At 41.1% G+C, this 18,364-nt stretch overlaps 1 protein-coding gene across 14 annotated transcripts in view; it reads left to right on the forward strand.

Annotated features, from left to right (window-relative positions):
* The window catches only part of LOC114641392 (C-type lectin domain family 5 member A-like), a 1,576,682-nt gene that overhangs the window by 51,631 nt on the left and 1,506,687 nt on the right, over positions 1-18,364 (forward strand). For 7 of the 14 annotated variants that reach the window (XM_051925952.1, XM_051925951.1, XM_051925957.1 and 4 more), the window contains one exon: positions 12,802-12,849. The exons of the other annotated variants lie outside the window; for them this stretch is intronic. The gene's annotated coding sequence lies outside the window, so the exon portion shown is untranslated. The remainder of the gene's footprint in view (positions 1-12,801; positions 12,850-18,364) is intronic. 14 annotated transcript variants of the gene reach the window in all.

Below are 18,364 nucleotides of genomic sequence, written 5' to 3' on the forward strand. Positions count from 1 at the left end.
GCTGTGGTGAATACGTATTTTAAGAAGAGGGAGGAACATAGGGTGACGTACAAGACTGAAGGAAGATGCATACATCTTCATAGACAAGAGTACAAGGAGATAAGGTGCAAGGTGAAGAGAGAGGTGGCGAAGGCTAAAGAAAAGGCATATGATGAGTTGTATGAGAGGTTGAACACTAAGGAGGGAGAAAAGGGCCGGTTGGCAATGGATTAGCAAGGGGGAAGTAAGGACAGCTATGAAGAGGATGAAAAGTGGAAAAGCCATTGGTCCAGATGACATACCTGTGGAAGCATGGAGGTGTTTAGGAGAGATGGCTGTGGAGTGTTTAACCAGATTGTTAAACGGAATCTTGGAAATTGAGAGGATGCCTGAGGAGTGGAGAAGAAGTGTACTGGTGCTGATATTTAAGAATAATGGGGATGTGCAGGACTGCAGTAACTACAGGGGAATAAAACTGATGTGCCACAGCATGAAGTTATGGGAAAGAGTAGTGGAAGCTCAGTTAAGAAGTGAGGTGATGAGTAGTGAGTAACAGTATGGTTTCATGCCAAGAAAGAGCACCACAGATGAGATGCTTGCTCTGAGAATGTTGATGGAGAAGTTTAGAGATTGCCAGAAGGAGTTGAATTGCATCTTTGTGGACCTGGAGAAAGTATACCACAGGGTGCCTCGAGAGGAGCTGTGGTATTGTATGAAGAAGTTGGGAGTGGCAGAGAAGTATGCAAGAGTTGTACAGGATATGTATGAGGGAAGTGTGACCGTGGTGAGGTCTGCAGTAGGAGTGACGGATGCATTCAAGGTGGAGGTGGGATTACATCAAGGATGCCCCCATGGACTATGATGATTGCAGATGACATTGTGATCTGTAGTAATAGTAGGGAGCAGGTTGAGGAGACCCTGGAGAGTTGGAGATATGCTCTAGAGAGGAGAGGAATGAAGCTCAGTAAGAACAAGACAAAATACATGTGTGTAAATGAGAGGGAAGTCAGTGGAATGGTGAGGATGAGGGGACTAGAGTTGGCGAAGGTGGACGAGTTTAAACACTTGGGATCAACAGTACAGAGTAATGGGGATTGTAGAAAACAGGTGAAAAAGAGAGTGCAGGCAGGGTGGAATGGGTGGAGAAGAGTGTCAGGAGTAATTGGTGACAGACGGGTATCAGCAAGAATGAAAGGGAAGGTCTACAGGACGGTAGAGAGACCAGCTATGTTATATGGGTTGGAAACGGTGGCACTGACCCGAAAGCAGGAGACAGAGCTGTAGATGGTTGAGTTAAAGATGTTAAGATTTGCATTGGGTGTGACGAGGATGAACAGGATTAGAAATGAGGACATTAGAGGGTCAGCTCAAGTTGGACGGTTGGGAGACAAAGTCAGAGAGGTGAGATTGCGTTGGTTTGGACATGTGCAGAGGAGAGATGAGGGGTATATTGGGAGAAGGATGTTAAGGACAGAGCTGCCAGGCAAAAGGAAAAGAGGAAGGCCTAAGAGAAGGTTTATGGATGTGGTGAGAGAGGACATGCAAATGATGGGTTTAACAGAACAAGATGGAGAGGACAGAAAGATATGGAAGAAGATGATCCACTGTGGCAACCACTAACGGGAGCAGCTGAAAGAAGAAGAAGGTACTGATGTTCCTCAGTCTCTGTGTTTGTGAGGATTCACACTCTGAGGCTTTCCTGTCTAAAATTAAAAAGCCAGTGTTAGTTACTGGGCACAATAAACAAACAGAGATGACAGTATTCCAACCAGCAAATATTACAGATCAAGTAATAAATATGGTGAGGCTTTTCAGAAATTTGTACACAAATTACTTCTAAAACTGAAAGCCTCAGTAGTCTTACCTCTAAAAATAGCAAATCTAACATGAACTGCACATCATCTCGAATTGTGAATCTTAAAAACAGAACAAAATAACATCCAGTTGTGTCTCAGAATTCAAGTACACTGGCATCTGTTGAGCCACATGGAAGGCTAATTACAACCAGGTCTCCTGTAGGGTCAAGAAAAAAAAACACAATAAAGTGGCATTGTTTTTCTAACTGCAGTGATAAGAAAAAAGTTATTTCTAAGGAGCAAGCCTTCTCCATTACATTCAGTTAAATGTATAAGCCGATAAGCAGTGGCATGTGATAAGAGCAGGTGCCCAGATTGTCATGGTGCCACATCAGACGCACACCACCCTTATCTGATGGCTTCGGATATAAATTTTAAAATTGCCTGTTTTGTGCCATAGAAGTTTTTTCTATCAAACAATGTTAAATAAATCCATTTCAAAATTATGAATAAATAGTAGCCAACTAATCAATTAATTCATAAGTATGACATATATATCCCCAAAACGTAGTTTATGTACAAATGAAGACAAATCCCCACTCACATTTCTTTTACTTCTGCTCCTATTCTAAAATGTTTATAAAGATTTATTTCTGTTATTCTGTTACTGTCTTGAATGACAAACCAATATCTCACTGTTTAATTACTGTTCTTCTACTGTATACAATTTTGAAGACTAAATGTTAAAAAATGTAGTAACTATGGTTTCCTTCCTTCATATATTTCTTACACATAAGTATAAAGTTCAGAATGTTAGACCCTCTGTTACATCTTTCTGTATGGACATTAATATGCTAGAAATAGCTTTAAAAAAATAGAAAAAACACTAAAGCAATTAAAACGTGTAAGATTCTGAGCATAACAATTTGTAATGCTATTATTATCTGCATCTCGCTTTCTTGTAATAACTTAGCTGTTGCTACTCTTGTATGTAATTTAACCTTCTTCATTATATTTTTGTTAACTTTATTATGGAAAAACTATTGTATTGATGTAATCTGTGTGACGGATGGCCGGGGCCCATGCCCGGCTGGGATGCCCCTACAGCATATATACCAGGGGAGCAAGCATGGGAAACACAACCTCTCCCCCTGGAGGCTAGATGGCAGCCTCCCTGGGGTGCCTCGGACTCCATGGGGGTTCCGCAGGGGTTGGGTTCCGCAGGCGCCGCTATGGGGTGCCGCAGCAGGAGCTGCTGGCCCCCTTTGGGCACTGGTTTTGCCACACCCAGAGGTGCAGCCGGATGTCAGCAATCAACCACCTGGAGCACTTCTGGGTACCCAATAAAAGGAGCTAGTGACCACCACTCAGTAGCCAGAGTTGGGTGGAAAGTGGACAAAGCTTAGAGGAGGAGTGGTGGTAAAGAAGAAGAAAGTTTGTGGTTGTTTGGTGGTGCTTTGGGGACCGCGTTGTGGCTGGGGGACACAGGGAAGACGTACCCTCCAGCTGAAGAAAAATAAATATTTTACACATGCCTCCATGTCCAGTCTGTGTCAGGTCAGGCGCAATCTAGCGCCTTTCTTACATCTGATATCAAAAAACGTTTCTGTTTTAAAAATGTGTTTGCACAGACTACTATAGAAACGGAACACACATGAAATGCGTGTATTCCAAATAACGCTATATTATTTCCACTCTAAAACTCCACTTCAATCCCAAATACTGTAATCAAATCAAGGCAAGGCATGAGCTAGGAGAAGTTCGTTCTAAGTCGGTGGGGGGATGGAATAGCTGGCTGCTAGTAGCTTGTGTTTATCAGCACATTTAGATGACAAAAGACTCTGGCAGAGAGGTGCAAACGGATTTAAGACGCGATTTAAGGTGGGACGGATTTACGAGTTTTTTCGTAGGCTCTGGTAATTCTAGTGTTAATCCATTAACCCAAATACGGAAAATGTTGTGACTTTTACGTTTAAACCACAAGATTACGAAGGTCGTATTGCAACTAAAAATGAAAATCCTTATTGCCTTTTTCATCAATACGATGTACATACAAAAAGCTGTACATATCCATTATAAAGTTCACAGACACGTCACATTTCATTTCGCTCCCTCTTCATTCGACTGGAGTAAAATTTTTCAGGTGACAAATATTCTTCCAAGACATTATGAAATTCAAAGGTTGCCATCTTTTCCAGTAAGAAGTCCACTTATAGACAGAGATAAACAGCAACACAATTCTACTGTAAAAAGTGATTCTGTATTAATTTTCTGCTAGTTCTGTTCTTTGTTCAACATTAATTTTTTTCTCCTTTTAAGCTTTTTTAAGGAAATCACTTCATAGTCTTCCTTCTCATTAAGATACTCTTGTGTCCTTCTTGTTATTCTTCTGTTAGTTAAAAACAAATTTAAATCCATCTGTTTCACGCAAGCAATTCCCTGGAGTTTGTGTAATTTTCAGAATTCACAGTAAGTCCTTGAAGTTAATTTATATCAAGTCAGTCTCTGATAGTGTCACGTATATCAGGGCCGCGTTAGGGTTAGTTGCTGCAGATACGCCGATGCTGATCTCAAATGTCTGACTCCTGTTTCTGTTGCCAATGTGTCTGCAGAGTTCAGTCCAGTTTATTATATGGTACCTTGTGAGAAAGCATATTTAGAATTAAGGTGCTTCAGTCTGTCCAAATAATAAAAGTATGATGCTAATAGAACTATAAGAAGCATGACACTTATGTATTAAATAAGAATGTGTTAAGCCAATCGAACAAAATGTTACCCAATACATACGTTAAGCTGTAAAAGTGTATTCTTGTAAGACAAATGTACTAAACTAACTTTTAAGGTAGCTTTTGATATTGTATAATCAATTATTATGTGCTGTGCATTAACCGACAGTATAACATTAATCATTTTATATGCTGAAAAAAGATTCTTAAATTGTAACTGCCACATAGCCGTTGAAGTGTTGTAACCCTGATGGTGCAGAAGAATAGGGAAGTACATGTTTTGCAAAGTGCTGTTGCTGTAAAACTAGTCATAGCTGAATTGCATAGCTTAAGCTGAATAGGGAACCTGGAATTTTGGATATGCAGACAGTCCTCTTATCTAAAGACTACCATGTACTTCTCCTGTATTGATCTAATGTGTCATTTTAAGCTACTTGCAAACTCTATGTGACCTCAACATGAGCTGCCATATTTCCTCTTTTGGTTTAAGAATAAAGACTGGTTATAAAAAGAGATAAACTTCCTGCTTTGGGCAGGTTCTCTGATCTGACCTGTCAGTAGCAACTTGAGCTGGCAGGTGGGCAGCTTGCCTCCTCTCACCAAGAATAAAGAAATTGTTTTTTTATTTTAAATTGGTGTTTTTGTCTCCCGTTGTTGTTCTCAACTTTTGTCCACACTTACCATCTTGCCTTTAAATGTTAGGGTGAGTGTGGCTGACACAGTAGTTTGTGTTATTTATGTCTTTCTCTGTTAATTTGTTTTGTATGTTTTATGTAATTCATCACATTTTCACATAACCTTAATATTCAGTTTGTAGCAGTGCTGCTCGAATTTGAAACTGCAACTCCCAGCATTCCCTGCAGTGGCTCTGATTGGTCTTCTATTGAGGGTGCAGGGGCTTCTGGGGTCAAAGGATGTCAGTGCAGCTTTTAAAAAGGGGGCCAGTGACCAAAAAGGGAAGTTTTTGTAAATTGTGTTTCAAGTTTACTGTCTGTCTGCTTTCTGTTGGGCTAGCTGCACTTATTTTTTTTGTCCTGGATTGTTTTGTGGTTGGCGTCTGGAAGTGGATTCATGGCCATCCTGAGAGGAAAGGAGCGCTCTTGACTATCTTTACATTCCCATTCAACGTGCGAATCTCTGGATTATCTATCGTCATCATTACATTTCATCATTTCATTATATTGGACTTTGCTGTGTGTGTTTTGTTTGTGCTTTGTGTATTTAATGTATAGTCGCTGTAAGGGGAACAGGAGTGGTATTGTTGTTTTCATTACATTCTTCATTTGCTGTTTGATTACCGGTTTGCTTTGTTTTTGTCTCTGTTTGTGAGTGCGTGCAGGTTGGGCTGAGGCTGGGTGTGTCCCTGAAATCTCCACCAAAAAAATGAATAAATCACCATCTTATCGAAGGTGTGAATCTTAGCGACACCGGACCGCTACAAGTTTTTGATATTATTAATTTGATAATTGCATATTCATTAATTAGTATAGGATCAGTGTGATATATGGTATTACTGAAACAGCTCAAAGGAAACCTCGGGTTTTTGAGTCTTACTGTGATGTCTCTGCTTTCTGTACAATTCTATTTATTTTTTCATTCCTGTTACATTCAATTGCATTTTCTGTTGAACGAAAAAAGAAAAAACCACAGAAACCCCTTACAGTATTTGAGATGTTGATCTTTGAGTATGTCAAGTCTAGGCTTAACTGGGTCTTTTATTTTGACACATTTTGTTACTTTAATGGCTGCAGGACTTCCTTCTTCTTTTCTGTTGGTGCCTTCACATGACAGGCTTGTGGCCCTTTGGATCTCAACTTGATGACATTTTGAGAAGGAGATGAACAGAGAGGGATAACTGAACAGTGGAGATGAACTGGCCAAACATTTTCTGTCTCTGTTTGTTTATCGCCCTATGAATTACTTAGCGATGAGTGAATGGAACAATCCTGATATTCCTGTGCAAGGTTTACAACACATGAATACAGCGAAAATCCTCGACAACCAGTGCTAAAGGTGTACCATCATAAAAACAACTGTCAGCCTCTGTGTGTTGAGCTGAGGTCTCTCCAGCTCTGTGTAATTTGTGGCAGTGGAGTTTACAGCTGAAGCAGCAGCTAACATACTTGTCTCAGGGCAGGTTTGTTCATTTTAAATGTGTTTCTGTCTCTTCAGGTCATTACTCTGTGCCAGTTGTTTATGGACCACCTTCAGGGTCCAAAGACTGAGAACCCAAATTCACCTGCATGTCTGCTGGGGGGTTTCCTGGTCAGTGAATGAGGAGGCACTGCAAGAATGAGCAGAGACAACGTGAGCAGCGTCCTGACCGTGAAGGTGACAGAAGAATGAGAGGCTGAGAGAGAACACGACAGCAGCTGACAATGAGAGGAAGTCCTCCTTGTATGTAAGTACAGAAGCAGACAGTCAGAAATCTGCAGAGTCGTAGAGCTGTAGCACACACATGCAGGATGTCCGTTTTTATTGTGAGGTCCTTCAAGTGCAGTCAGCAGTTGACATCTGCGAGTTCAAAATGACGCCAACATGCAGTTGTTTTAGAAACTTACATTTACAGGTGGAAATGAATGGCTGAACAACTTCTTCTGTGTAGAGCAGCATGTGTTTGGTTATAATCAATATTAACAAAGGGGATCCTCTAGAAGCAGGAATATCAAATTACATATCTGCTTTTTCACAAATTCTAACTACATGTGACACAGCCATGTCTGCATGCCACTTTTGGCCATAAAAAAATACTAAACATTACTCCTTATCAGAACTGAATCAATTTAAATTACAAATTAAAGTTAATGGAGTGATGAGCAATGGGGAATAAAATAGCAAAATGAAAACAGAAAACAAAACTCTAAAAGTCATGTAGGCGTCACTCCAGTGCAGTTGTAGATCTTGTTTGCTGTGTTTTGGCCATCCCAGTACTAAACGCTGCGCCTAAAGCACCAAATGTCTCTGCTGCTTTTGTCCCAAACTCTCATATTCTTCAATCTTTTTCATGGAAATCCACAAAAATAAATCGATTTGCAGAGTCAGGTGTACATCACATAAAGTTCTCTGGTCTGTCCCACCTGAGCTCCGTCTGGAGACCCCAAGTCCTTCTGCACTCTTTGGTAAACGGCGGCTCCCTTTGTGTTTCCAACCCCAGCTGTCCTTTATTATAAAGCACAGGCCTCTCCTTATCATCTGTGGGGCCTTGTGCTGTCATCTAGCAGTCCATGTGGAGACTTCCTGTCTTCAGCCCATCTCTCCTAATGTGTTTTGCTAAAGGTAAAATAGTAAAAAAACAAAATAAATTCAAGTTCATGGTAGTTCATAAGTGTTATAATGGCAAAGCGCAATGCCTAATATAACAACAACTGGTGATCCCTAATGTATGAGACTTGTCAGGTAACTAATGTGTGCTTGGTGTCCTCTGACTAACACTTCTGAGGTACTTATTGCTGACAGACAGGTCCTCCTCTAGCTGATGCTTTTCCATGTTAATTCCAGTACCTGTCAGGTCTCCCTTTGTGGTGGTACACCAAGGTCTGTTGGAGACTTGCCCACTAGAATATAAATAATAGTTGACTCAAACTAAGCCTCTTTTATGGTCACAGCAGTCACTTAGTCAGTAGTGGGCATGTGTCACGTATCTGGCATGGAATTCGTCAGGATTCAGTTCCCAATTACACTTATCCATTGAATGATCAGACCCTTGGAATGAAACGTCTTCATGCAGGCATCACCTATGGAGAAATCACATTATTGTCACGACACCAGCGTATTCCACAAAAACACCAGTGTGGTTCACCTTCAGGTCCATCTGCCTTCCTCTTCTAATCTGTTACAAAGGTTAGTCACTTTTCAGGCTCTGAGGAGCTAACTGCACTTTTGATTCATATAATTTTATTACATGTTTGTGGTAAAATGGGCCATGTTCCGTGCCTCTATTGTTGAAGCAGCTGACCGGAGCTGTGGCCGTAAGGTGGTCAGTGCCTGTCGTGGCGGCAATCCCCAAACCCGTTGGTGGACACCGGCGGTGAAGGATGCCGTCAAGCTGAAGAAGGAGTCCTACCGGTCCCTTTTGTCCTGTGGGACCCTGGAGGCAGCTGATAGGTACCAGCAGGCCAAGCGGAATGCGGCTTTTGTGGTTGCTGAGGCAAAAACCCGGGCATGGGAGGAGTTCGGGGAGGCCATGGAAAACGACTTTCGGACGGCTTCGAGGAGATTCTGGTCCACCATCCGGCGTCACAGGAAGGGGAAGCAGCGCTGCTGACCTCGACTCGGGACGTTGTGGGTCGGTGGGGGGAGTACTTCGAAGACCTACTCAATCCCATTAACATGCCTTCCAATGAGGAAGCAGAGTCTGGGGACTCGGAGGTGGGCTCCCCCATCTCTGGGACTGAGGTCACCGAGGTGGTCAAAAAACTCCTTGGTGGCAGGGCCCCGGGGGTGGATGAGATACGCCCGGAGTTCCTCAAGGCTCTGGATGTTGTAGGACTGTCTTGGTTGACACGCCTCTGCAACATCGCATGGACATCAGGGACAGTGCCTCTGGATTGGCAGACCAGGGTGGTGGTCCCCCTCTTTAAGAAGGGGGATCGGAGGGTGTGTTCCAACTACAGAGGGATCACACTCCTCAGCCTCCCTGGAAAAGTCTGTTCAAGGGTCCTGGAGAGGAGGGTCCGTCGGATAGTCGAGCCTCGGATTCAGGAGGAACAGTGTGGTTTTCGTCCTGGTCGCGGAACAGTGGACCAGCTCTATACACTTAGCAGGGTCTTGGAGGGTGCATGGGAGTTTGCCCAACCAGTCTACATGTGTTTTGTGGACTTGGAAAAGGCATTTGACCGTGTCCCTCGGGGAATCCTGTGGGGGGTACTCCGAGAGTATGGGGTACCGGCCCCCTTGATAAGGGCTGTTCGGTCCCTGTACGATCGTTGCCAGAGCCTGGTCCGCATTGCCGGCAGTAAGTCGAACCTGTTTCCAGTGAGAGTTGGACTCCGCCAGGGCTGCTCTTTGTCACCGATTCTGTTCATTACTTTTATGGACAGAATTTCTAGGCGCAGCCAGGGCATTGAGGGGGTCCGGTTTGTTGGACTCAGGATTGGGTCACTGCTTTTTGCAGATGATGTTGTCCTGTTTGCTTCATCAGGCCGTGATCTTCAGCTCTCTCTGGATCGGTTTGCAGCTGAGTGTGAAGCGGCTGGGATGAGAATCAGCACCTCCAAATTCGAGACCATGGTCCTCAGCCGGAAAAGGGTGGAGTGCCCTCTCAGGGTTGGTAGCGAGATCCTGCCTCAAGTGGAGGAGTTCAAGTATCTCGGGGTCTTGTTCACGAGTGAGGGAAGAATGGAGCGTGAGATCGACAGGCGGATCGGTGCGGCATCCGCAGTAATGCGGGCGCTGCATCGGTCTGTCGTGGTGAAAAAGGAGCTGAGCCGCAAGGCGAAGCTCTCGATTTACCAGTCGATCTACGTTCCTACCCTCACCTATGGTTATGAGCTATGGGTAGTGACCGAAAGAACGAGATCGCGAATACAGGCGGCTGAAATGTGTTTCCTCCGCAGGGTGTCTGGGCTTTCCCTTAAAGATAGGGTGAGAAGCTCAGTCATCCGGGAGGGGCTCAGAGTAGAGCCGCTGCTCCTCCGCATTGGGAGGAGTCAGATGAGGTGGCTCGGGCATCTGATCAGGATGCCTCCTGGACGCCTCCCTGGTGAGGTGTTCTGGGCACGTCTAACCGGGAGGAGGCCCAGGGGAAGACGCAGGACACGCTGGAGGGACTATGTCTCCCGGCTGGCCTGGGAATGCCTTGGGATTCTCCCGGAAGAGCTAGAAGAAGTGGCCGGGGAGAGGGAAGTCTGGGCATCTCTGCTCAAGCTGCTGCCCCCGCGACCCGACCTCGGATAAGCGGGAGACAATAGATGGATGGATGGATGGTTTGTGGTAAAAACATCAAGGAGGGTCTTTTAGTCCACCCAGTGCTTTATTTGCAGATGAGTTGCAGGTGTAGGTTTCTGTTTAAGTGGACAAACATGTGAGATGTAAAACTGTTCTTTGTTATTAGCTTTGTTTGAATGCATTATTGTGCACGAGTGCTATTCTGCAATGTCAGATTATTCTACAGATTTGTGTTTGATTTTTTTTTATGTGCTACGGCACACAATCATTCACTCTTCTTGTATGTAATGTGATGATGGAGATGGTCACTGACTTCTGCACGCTCAACAACGAGGAACCTTTAAACCTACTGTTTATGGTGCTTTTAAATGTATTTTCTTTTTGTTATATCTATGAATGTTAGTTCATACAGTAAATACAAAGTCACACACCCTCCTTCTTTAATTACCCAAGTCTCCAGGCCACACTACTTTACTCACAATTCAAAAATCAAACAAATGACATCTTTCAAAGTTTGCTGCTTCACAGGATTAAACTGCCATGCCAGCTCATTTTCTGTGTAAAACTGACTGAGCAAAAGGCTGCCGTGGCACTTCATTGCTTTCAGGTTTACAGTTTTATAGGGTCCTTGTTGTCACGTCACAGAATGCAGTGAATTTCTTGTCCCCACTCTCCAGGGCCATAATCGGTGACTAGAACTTCCTCACCTTGAACCTTCTGTTTCCCTTAGCCATAACTGGGCCACAGGCCACACCGTTTCTATAAACTTAATCATTATTAGGCCAGTGTGCCAAAACAAAACAAGAGTCCCCCTAGAAATCCCCATACTTCTCTGCTGCTTGTAATTGCTAAGCCAAAGAACTCCGAGTTACCTGGATGAGGTCCCCATGAGTCTCCTCTGCTCAGACTAAACAGTTTCATTCTTGGAGTCTTTCACAGTTTGACGTGTCCTGAAGTCCCATGATGCACCTGGTTGCTCTCCTCTGTGCAGCTTCAAGTGTTGTTATGTCTTTTATGTGGTGTGGTGACACAATACTCCAGATATGGCCTTACTGGTGCATTATGTAGTTTGAGCAATACGTCCCTTGATGATTTATATTCAGTAGATTTTTATTATTTAACTTTTTTATTTTTCTTTTCAGTCGCTTTTTCACTGATGAACATGTTGTATCACCATAAACCCCTAAATCTTGCTCAGAGGTTGCCTTTTGTAGGACTGTGTCTCTCCTCTTGTGTTTATAGCTGATGTTGCCCATTTGTAGCACTTTTATACTTTAAACTGCATTTTCCAAGTGGGTGAAAATGTGAAGGTTCTGAAGATTGTTTTAGTATTTCTTAATTATTGTTGCTGTCTCCTCACTATCTGCTGTTCATTCAATTTTAGTATCATCTGAGAATTTCACAAAACAGAAGCAAAAAATCCATTTTTAAATAATTTTTTAATTTACTGAACGTAAAAAACATCTGTGACAGACAACCAAGGACCTTGCCCCACCGTTTTGACAATGGTCATAGAAAAATGAAAATCAACAGTTTGGGAAACATCTTCTGTGGCAGCCTGAGACCACCAACAAGCCATTAAAGAATTAAAGAATTTAATTAATACTAGGAATCAGCTGCTAAATAAGAAACTGGTTGGAGTTTGAGGCCTTGACTTAGGTGGTCATCTGTTGGCTCACAACGTCACGTCTCATTTCTGTTTGGGTGATGTCTGTAAAAAAATAAGCAATTCAGAATACGAGTCTTAAAAACAAGGTGACTAAAATAAAGTGAAGGGAAGTCAATGAACAGCAGACATTGGTGAGGAAGATGATGATTAGAATGAAATCCTGCAGCCAGGGTAGCCCTGCAGGACTAGAGCTGGACACCCCGGATGTACAAACATGTAAAGTGACCAACAGGCCACCTCACCAAACAGCTGATGGCATCTTATGAGGCAACCACTGTGAGCACTTCTTGTCATGCAGAACTGGAGAATCTGAAGGGTTAAACTCTGTGAAAGGATCTCCTTGAACACACAGTTATGTGCAACCGTAGACACGCGATAACTAAAGCCTTTAAAGGCCCTCAGCACACAGTATTCTGCTCTTTTATGTTGGGCTCTTCAGCTGAACACCTCACAAATGACTCTAACTAACTAACAGGACCTGAAGACCATCTGTGGTGAATTAGAACAGGAAAGACATAAAGTGAGAGCTGCTAAATCATCAAAAAGTCTTTACACACCAGTGAGCCCAGTGTGTTACACAGCAGTGGGTATGCTGGGCACTGACTGGTACTTTAGTGGTCTTCAGTGTTTTAGATGCTCATCAGTTATGTGTTATATTTGAACTGCCCTGTTCTAGTAATGCCTGCCCAGTGAATGTCACCAAATGCCATCTTCACAGTCCTCATTCTGCTCTTGTCATCTGCAGGTACTCGTGCAGTCGTCTGAACCTCTGAGTGGTGAGCAGTTTTTACAGGTGAGTTTCTGTTCTTATTGATTTGGTGGTCCTGATGAGTATCTCTGACACTTCATGTCCTCCCCTGGTGTGACCGTGTGTTTGTCACTGTCTCACACAAGTGCTGGCCCACTTTCATTCATCTCACTTGTTGTTATTTTCTCCTTTCTCTTTTTTCATTTAATTTTATTGATATTATTTGAAGAAAACAACATTCCATACAATCATGTCAAAGTTAACAAATCAAAATTCAACTCCCAGCCAAAAGAAAAGAGAGGAGAGACTACAACATGAGAAAATCTTTAAAAAAAAAGAAAGGAGAATGCCCTACTCCCCAATATAAATGGTCATTTTAAGATTTGCCATATTTTAATTAAGTTTTGAGCGGATCTTCTAAGTGGGAATTTGATTTTTCCAATTTCAAATATTCCAGGACATCAGTTACCCACTGACTTAAAAGAGGTGGGGGGTGGGATTCTGTCAGTTGAGCAGGATAAGTCGTCATTCATTCTAGTAGTGCAGTGAAGGCCATTACAGTTGGTGTGTCCTTCTCCACTGTAAGCCCACCCTGCTGGAGCCCACCAAGCACAGCTGTTAATGGGTCAGGAGTGACTGTGACGCCGAGGCTGTCTGCTAGGCAGTCAAAGGTTTTGGTCCAGAATGACGTCAATTTCATGCAGGCCCAAACCATGAGGCCCAGTGAGGCTGGAGCATAAATACGATGTTCACAGGTTGAGTCTTGGCCTGGATCCATTTTGGACAATTTGAAGTGAGATAAATGTGCTTGATAAAAGATTTGAAATGGAATGATTGAGTGCTTTGTGCATTTGGAGTTGGAGTGACGTCTCTGTGTGTGTGGCTGGCTGCCTTCCACTCCTTTTTACAGATGGTAAGTGAATGATTCTTTCACCAACATACCGTAGGATCTGTGAAAGGAAGAGACGTCAAGATGCTTTTCTATTTTATTGAGATGCTGTCTGAGTCTTTAGACTGATCAGGAATGACTCTGGAATAGAAATGGCTGGGAGTTGAGGAAAACTGGGCAGGTTCCTGTTAGCAAAGTTAAAGTGATAAGAAAGTAGTGGAAAAATTGTGTTGGTGGGAAATTACATTTGAAATGTAATTGTTCACAAGATGCAAAGATATTATCAATATACAGTTCTCAAAGCGTTTAATTTCAGGACGTTGTTCAAACATTAAATACTGCGTTGGATTGAGAGGGCAGAGAAAGATGATTATCATGTAAAAGTGTGACAGATTAGAGCTTCTCTGTCTTAAATTGCTTCCTACATTGGTTCAATATTCTAAGTGAGTGACGGACAGTTGAATTATTAGCATATTGATGATCATTTGTATTTACTGGGCCACAGATTAGGGCATACAGTATAAAGAAGTACAGCAAGATTTGATTTCTATTGCAGACCAATCTTATGTATATTCATCAATTTGTGATGATGTCCAGATCATTATAGTTTGTATTTTTGCAGCTCAGTAATAAAATTGAAAACTAAGCAGTGCCATGCTCCCTTCTGCTCTGTGTCATTGTGGAGTTGCCCTTCAGATGTGTGGATGTTTCCAATTCCAAATAAATTAGGTTACAATAGAATCTAATCTCTTAAAAAAATTGTTAATGTATATGGGGATGCTCTGAAATAGAAATAGAAGATCAGGAAAGATGTTCATCTTGACAGTACTGATTCTCCCTGTTAATGTGAGATTGAGGGTAGACCACCATTTCATATCTTGTTTATTTTTTTCCATATAGATAGCAAACTTTTGTTGAAAAATATGTTTATATTTATTTGGGATGTTTAGCCCTAGATATTTTAAACTGATCTGCTAAAATAAATGGGAAGGTGCCAGTCTGGTATTGTGTGCTGGAGAGTTCACTGGACAAAGCAAAGATATTCTTTTGAAATTCTGCTAGTGCAGTGAGAACTACTGATACGGAAGTTTGTGGGTTAGATAAATACAGTACCATTATCGTCTGTGTATGCTCCTATTTTCTCTTCAAGGCCTTCTCTGATATTCCCCTTTATCTCTGATACATTTCAAAAGTAAATGGGCAATGGCTCAATGGTGATTACTACGTGCAATGGTGATAGAGGGCATTCGTGTGAAATAAATCTTTCCAGTTTGAAGTAGTTTGAAATAATGTTAATACAAATGGAGACTTTTAGACTGGTATAAAGTGGTTTGATCCATGCACTTATATTTGGGCCAAGCCCAAATTTGTGTAATGTGGTGAATAGGCAGTCCTATTCAACAATATCAAATGCTTTTTCTGCACTCAAAGATAATAAGATCTCTGGGGTGTTAGATTTTTTATGAGTGAGTATATTACATTAAACAAACGTTGAAAGTTAGAAGCTAAGTGGGCTTATGATATAACAGAAGGAAGCATTTTCTCAGTCCTAATAGACAGAACTTTAGAGAGTATCTTAACATAGTTACTCAGTAGTAAGACTGGTTTGTATGATGCACATTATAATAAGTATTTTTCTTTGGAAACACAGTAGTTAACGCTTGGTAGAACATTTGACATAGACTGTTGTTGTCTCTAGGTTCTATGAATTTTGATAATAGTAGTAGAGCTAACTTATTTGAAATTATTTTGTAATATTCCACAGGCTAGCCATCAGGACCTGCTTCTTTCCCAGTTTGGAGTGAGTTTAGTAATTCTGAAAGTGTTAGGGGTTGTTCATCCAGTTCCTTTGCACCAAGAACATCTATCTGTGGTTTTTGGAATTCATCAAAAAACTCATTAGATTTTGTCTTATCATCTTTAAGCTGAGAACATAAGAAATTGTAGTACTCTCTAAACGTGTGGGTTATATTTTTATGGTCAGTGATTTTATCTCCATACCAATTTCTGTTATTGACCTAAGATCTTATCAGCTTTTTCTCTGTGTTCATATGTGTTGATGTCATGATTTGAAGAAGAGCTGTTCTGTTTCTTTTGTTCTCAGAAGGTTAAATTCTGATTGTAAAATCTGTCATTTCCTATAAGGTACCTCATTTGGAGACTTGGCGTATTCTTTATCTATTCTGGTAATTACATTGATTTGCTCTGATGCCTTCTTGGTTTCCAATTTATTTTTGTGAGAAAAATATGAAATAATCTGTCCTCTTAAAAAAACATTCAGAATTTCCCATAGTATTCCTGCAGAGATCTGTGAGATGCATTTGTCTCAAGAAACTAATTAATTAATTGCTCATAGATTAATTCTGCACAGTTCTCATCAGCTAATAACGGGTTTAAGATGCCAGCTACGAGATGAGTGTGTAGGGCATAGTGATCTAAGCTCCATGATCAGAGAGGCATAGTCAGAGATACCAACAGCATCATACTTGCAAGATTTGATAGTGGGCAAAAAATTATTATCCATAAAAATATAATCAATTCTTCAGAAACTGTGATGTACTGATAAGAAGGAATATGCTCTTGACTTAGGATTTTAAAATCTCCAAGGGTCTATTAAATTATAATCCATTACAAACTGTTGAATATTTTTGCAGTGTTAGATGATACACCACTGTAGATGAAGACCTATCAATGTTTGGATTTAATAACACAAAGTCATTGTAATTTTATGAGTGTTCATATTAGGAATAAATGCAAAGACATTTTGGATCTTATCTTTATCATTCACATTAGGTGCTGAGATATTCATCAAAATTACTTTAGATTGAAATACATTACCCCTTACCATGACAAACTGCCCTTCACGATCAGATATTACTTCTGATACTGAAAATGGTTTTGTTGTATATATTAAGTTTCCCACATCTCACATTTTCTATGTATAGCTGTAGTAAAAGATGTGCCCAATCTAATCTCTTTGCAACCAAAACTGGTCCTTAATTATTAAGTGAGTCTCCTTTAAAAATACTATCTTGGCATTGTCAATATCTACATCCCTCTCAGTGTGCAGACTTGTATGAATGGATCACCAATTTCCTGACCAATGGGAAACCGCAGGTGAAACTGGCGAAACGCACATCTAGCTATCATCCAAACAACATGGGTGCCCTCCACAGATACTGTATGTGTCTTCTCCCCACTGCCATTCTCCCTCTACACTAATGACTGAATCTCTAAGTACCCCTCTGTCAAATATGCGGACGACACAACCATCATTGGGCTCATCCGGAATTGTAACGAGTCTGCATACAGACGGGATGTTGAGCAGCTGGCCATTGGTGTAGTCATAACAATCTGGAGCTAAACACTCTCAAAACTGTGACGATGACAGTGGATTTTAGGAGAGGTCCCACAATATAAACCCCTCTCTCCTTACTTAATACTGTTGTGAAAGTTGTGGAAACCTTCACATTTCTGAGATCTATAATCTCCTGGGACATGAAATAGATAGATAGATAGATAGATAGATAGATAGATAGATAGATAGATAGATAGATAGATAGATAGATAGATAGATAGATAGATAGATAGATAGATAGATAGATAGATAGATAGATAGATAGATAGATAGATAGATAGATAGATAGATACTTTATTAATCCCGATGGGAAATTCACATTGGCAATTCACAAATGGGAGATCAATGAAGGATCTATCATAAAAAGGGTACAACAGAGAATGTACTTCCTGTGATTGCCAAGGAATTTCAACCTTCCACAGAAGCTGCTGATTCAGTTTTACATAGCAGTCATTGAGTCTGTTCTCAGTTCATCCATAACAGTGTGGTTTGGATCACTGACTAAACATGACAAAAGCAGGCTACAGTGAATAGTCAGGTGTGCCGTAGACATCTTTGGTGCCAGTCTGCCCATCTTACAGGACCTGTATTATTCCAGAGTCATGAAACGGGCTAGGAAAATCATTACTGATCCCTCACACCCAGGCCACAAACTTTATGAACTTCTTACATCAGTCAGGTGTTACAGATTAATATATGCCAAAAGAAATTGATATAAGAACAGTTTTTATCCCACAAACCATCAATGTCAGAAATGTTTAGTTTCATCCCTCCAAGCTTCCCAGGGTCTTGCAATACTGTTCACATATTGTTAATATTCCCCCACCCCACCAGTGTCGTCTGACATGCCAAGAGACCAAGCATGTCCAAAACAAAGCAAACCCTAAGCAACAGTGTAGAAGATTAAAATTGAGATATAATAGTACAATCCAGTTGAAATAAACCTAGGGTGTAATGTTAAGTAGTCCATTTAAGCAAGAAAAAAAAAGAACAATTCTAAAAACACTATAAATAACTAGTTACTTAGTGGTTACCTAAATATACCTATATTAATATATAAGAAATGTATATATTATATATATATATATGTTAAGAAATTTCAATATTGTGATTAAAAAAAAAAAAATTAGCCGAAAAGGAAACAGAATGTATAGTTATGGTAAATGTTGCATTACAAATAGACTAAGCTACAAGCAGATTATTCTTTGCATTATTAGGACATGATCATGTTTTAAATGATGTCGGGATCAGAGTTTTCAGCTCTTTATCTGCTTCTTTAGGAGAACTGAAAATACAGAATTCGTCATCAAAAG

The sequence above is a fragment of the Erpetoichthys calabaricus genome, chromosome 4 (genome assembly GCF_900747795.2).
Source record: "Erpetoichthys calabaricus chromosome 4, fErpCal1.3, whole genome shotgun sequence".
Lineage (NCBI taxonomy): Eukaryota > Metazoa > Chordata > Cladistia > Polypteriformes > Polypteridae > Erpetoichthys > Erpetoichthys calabaricus.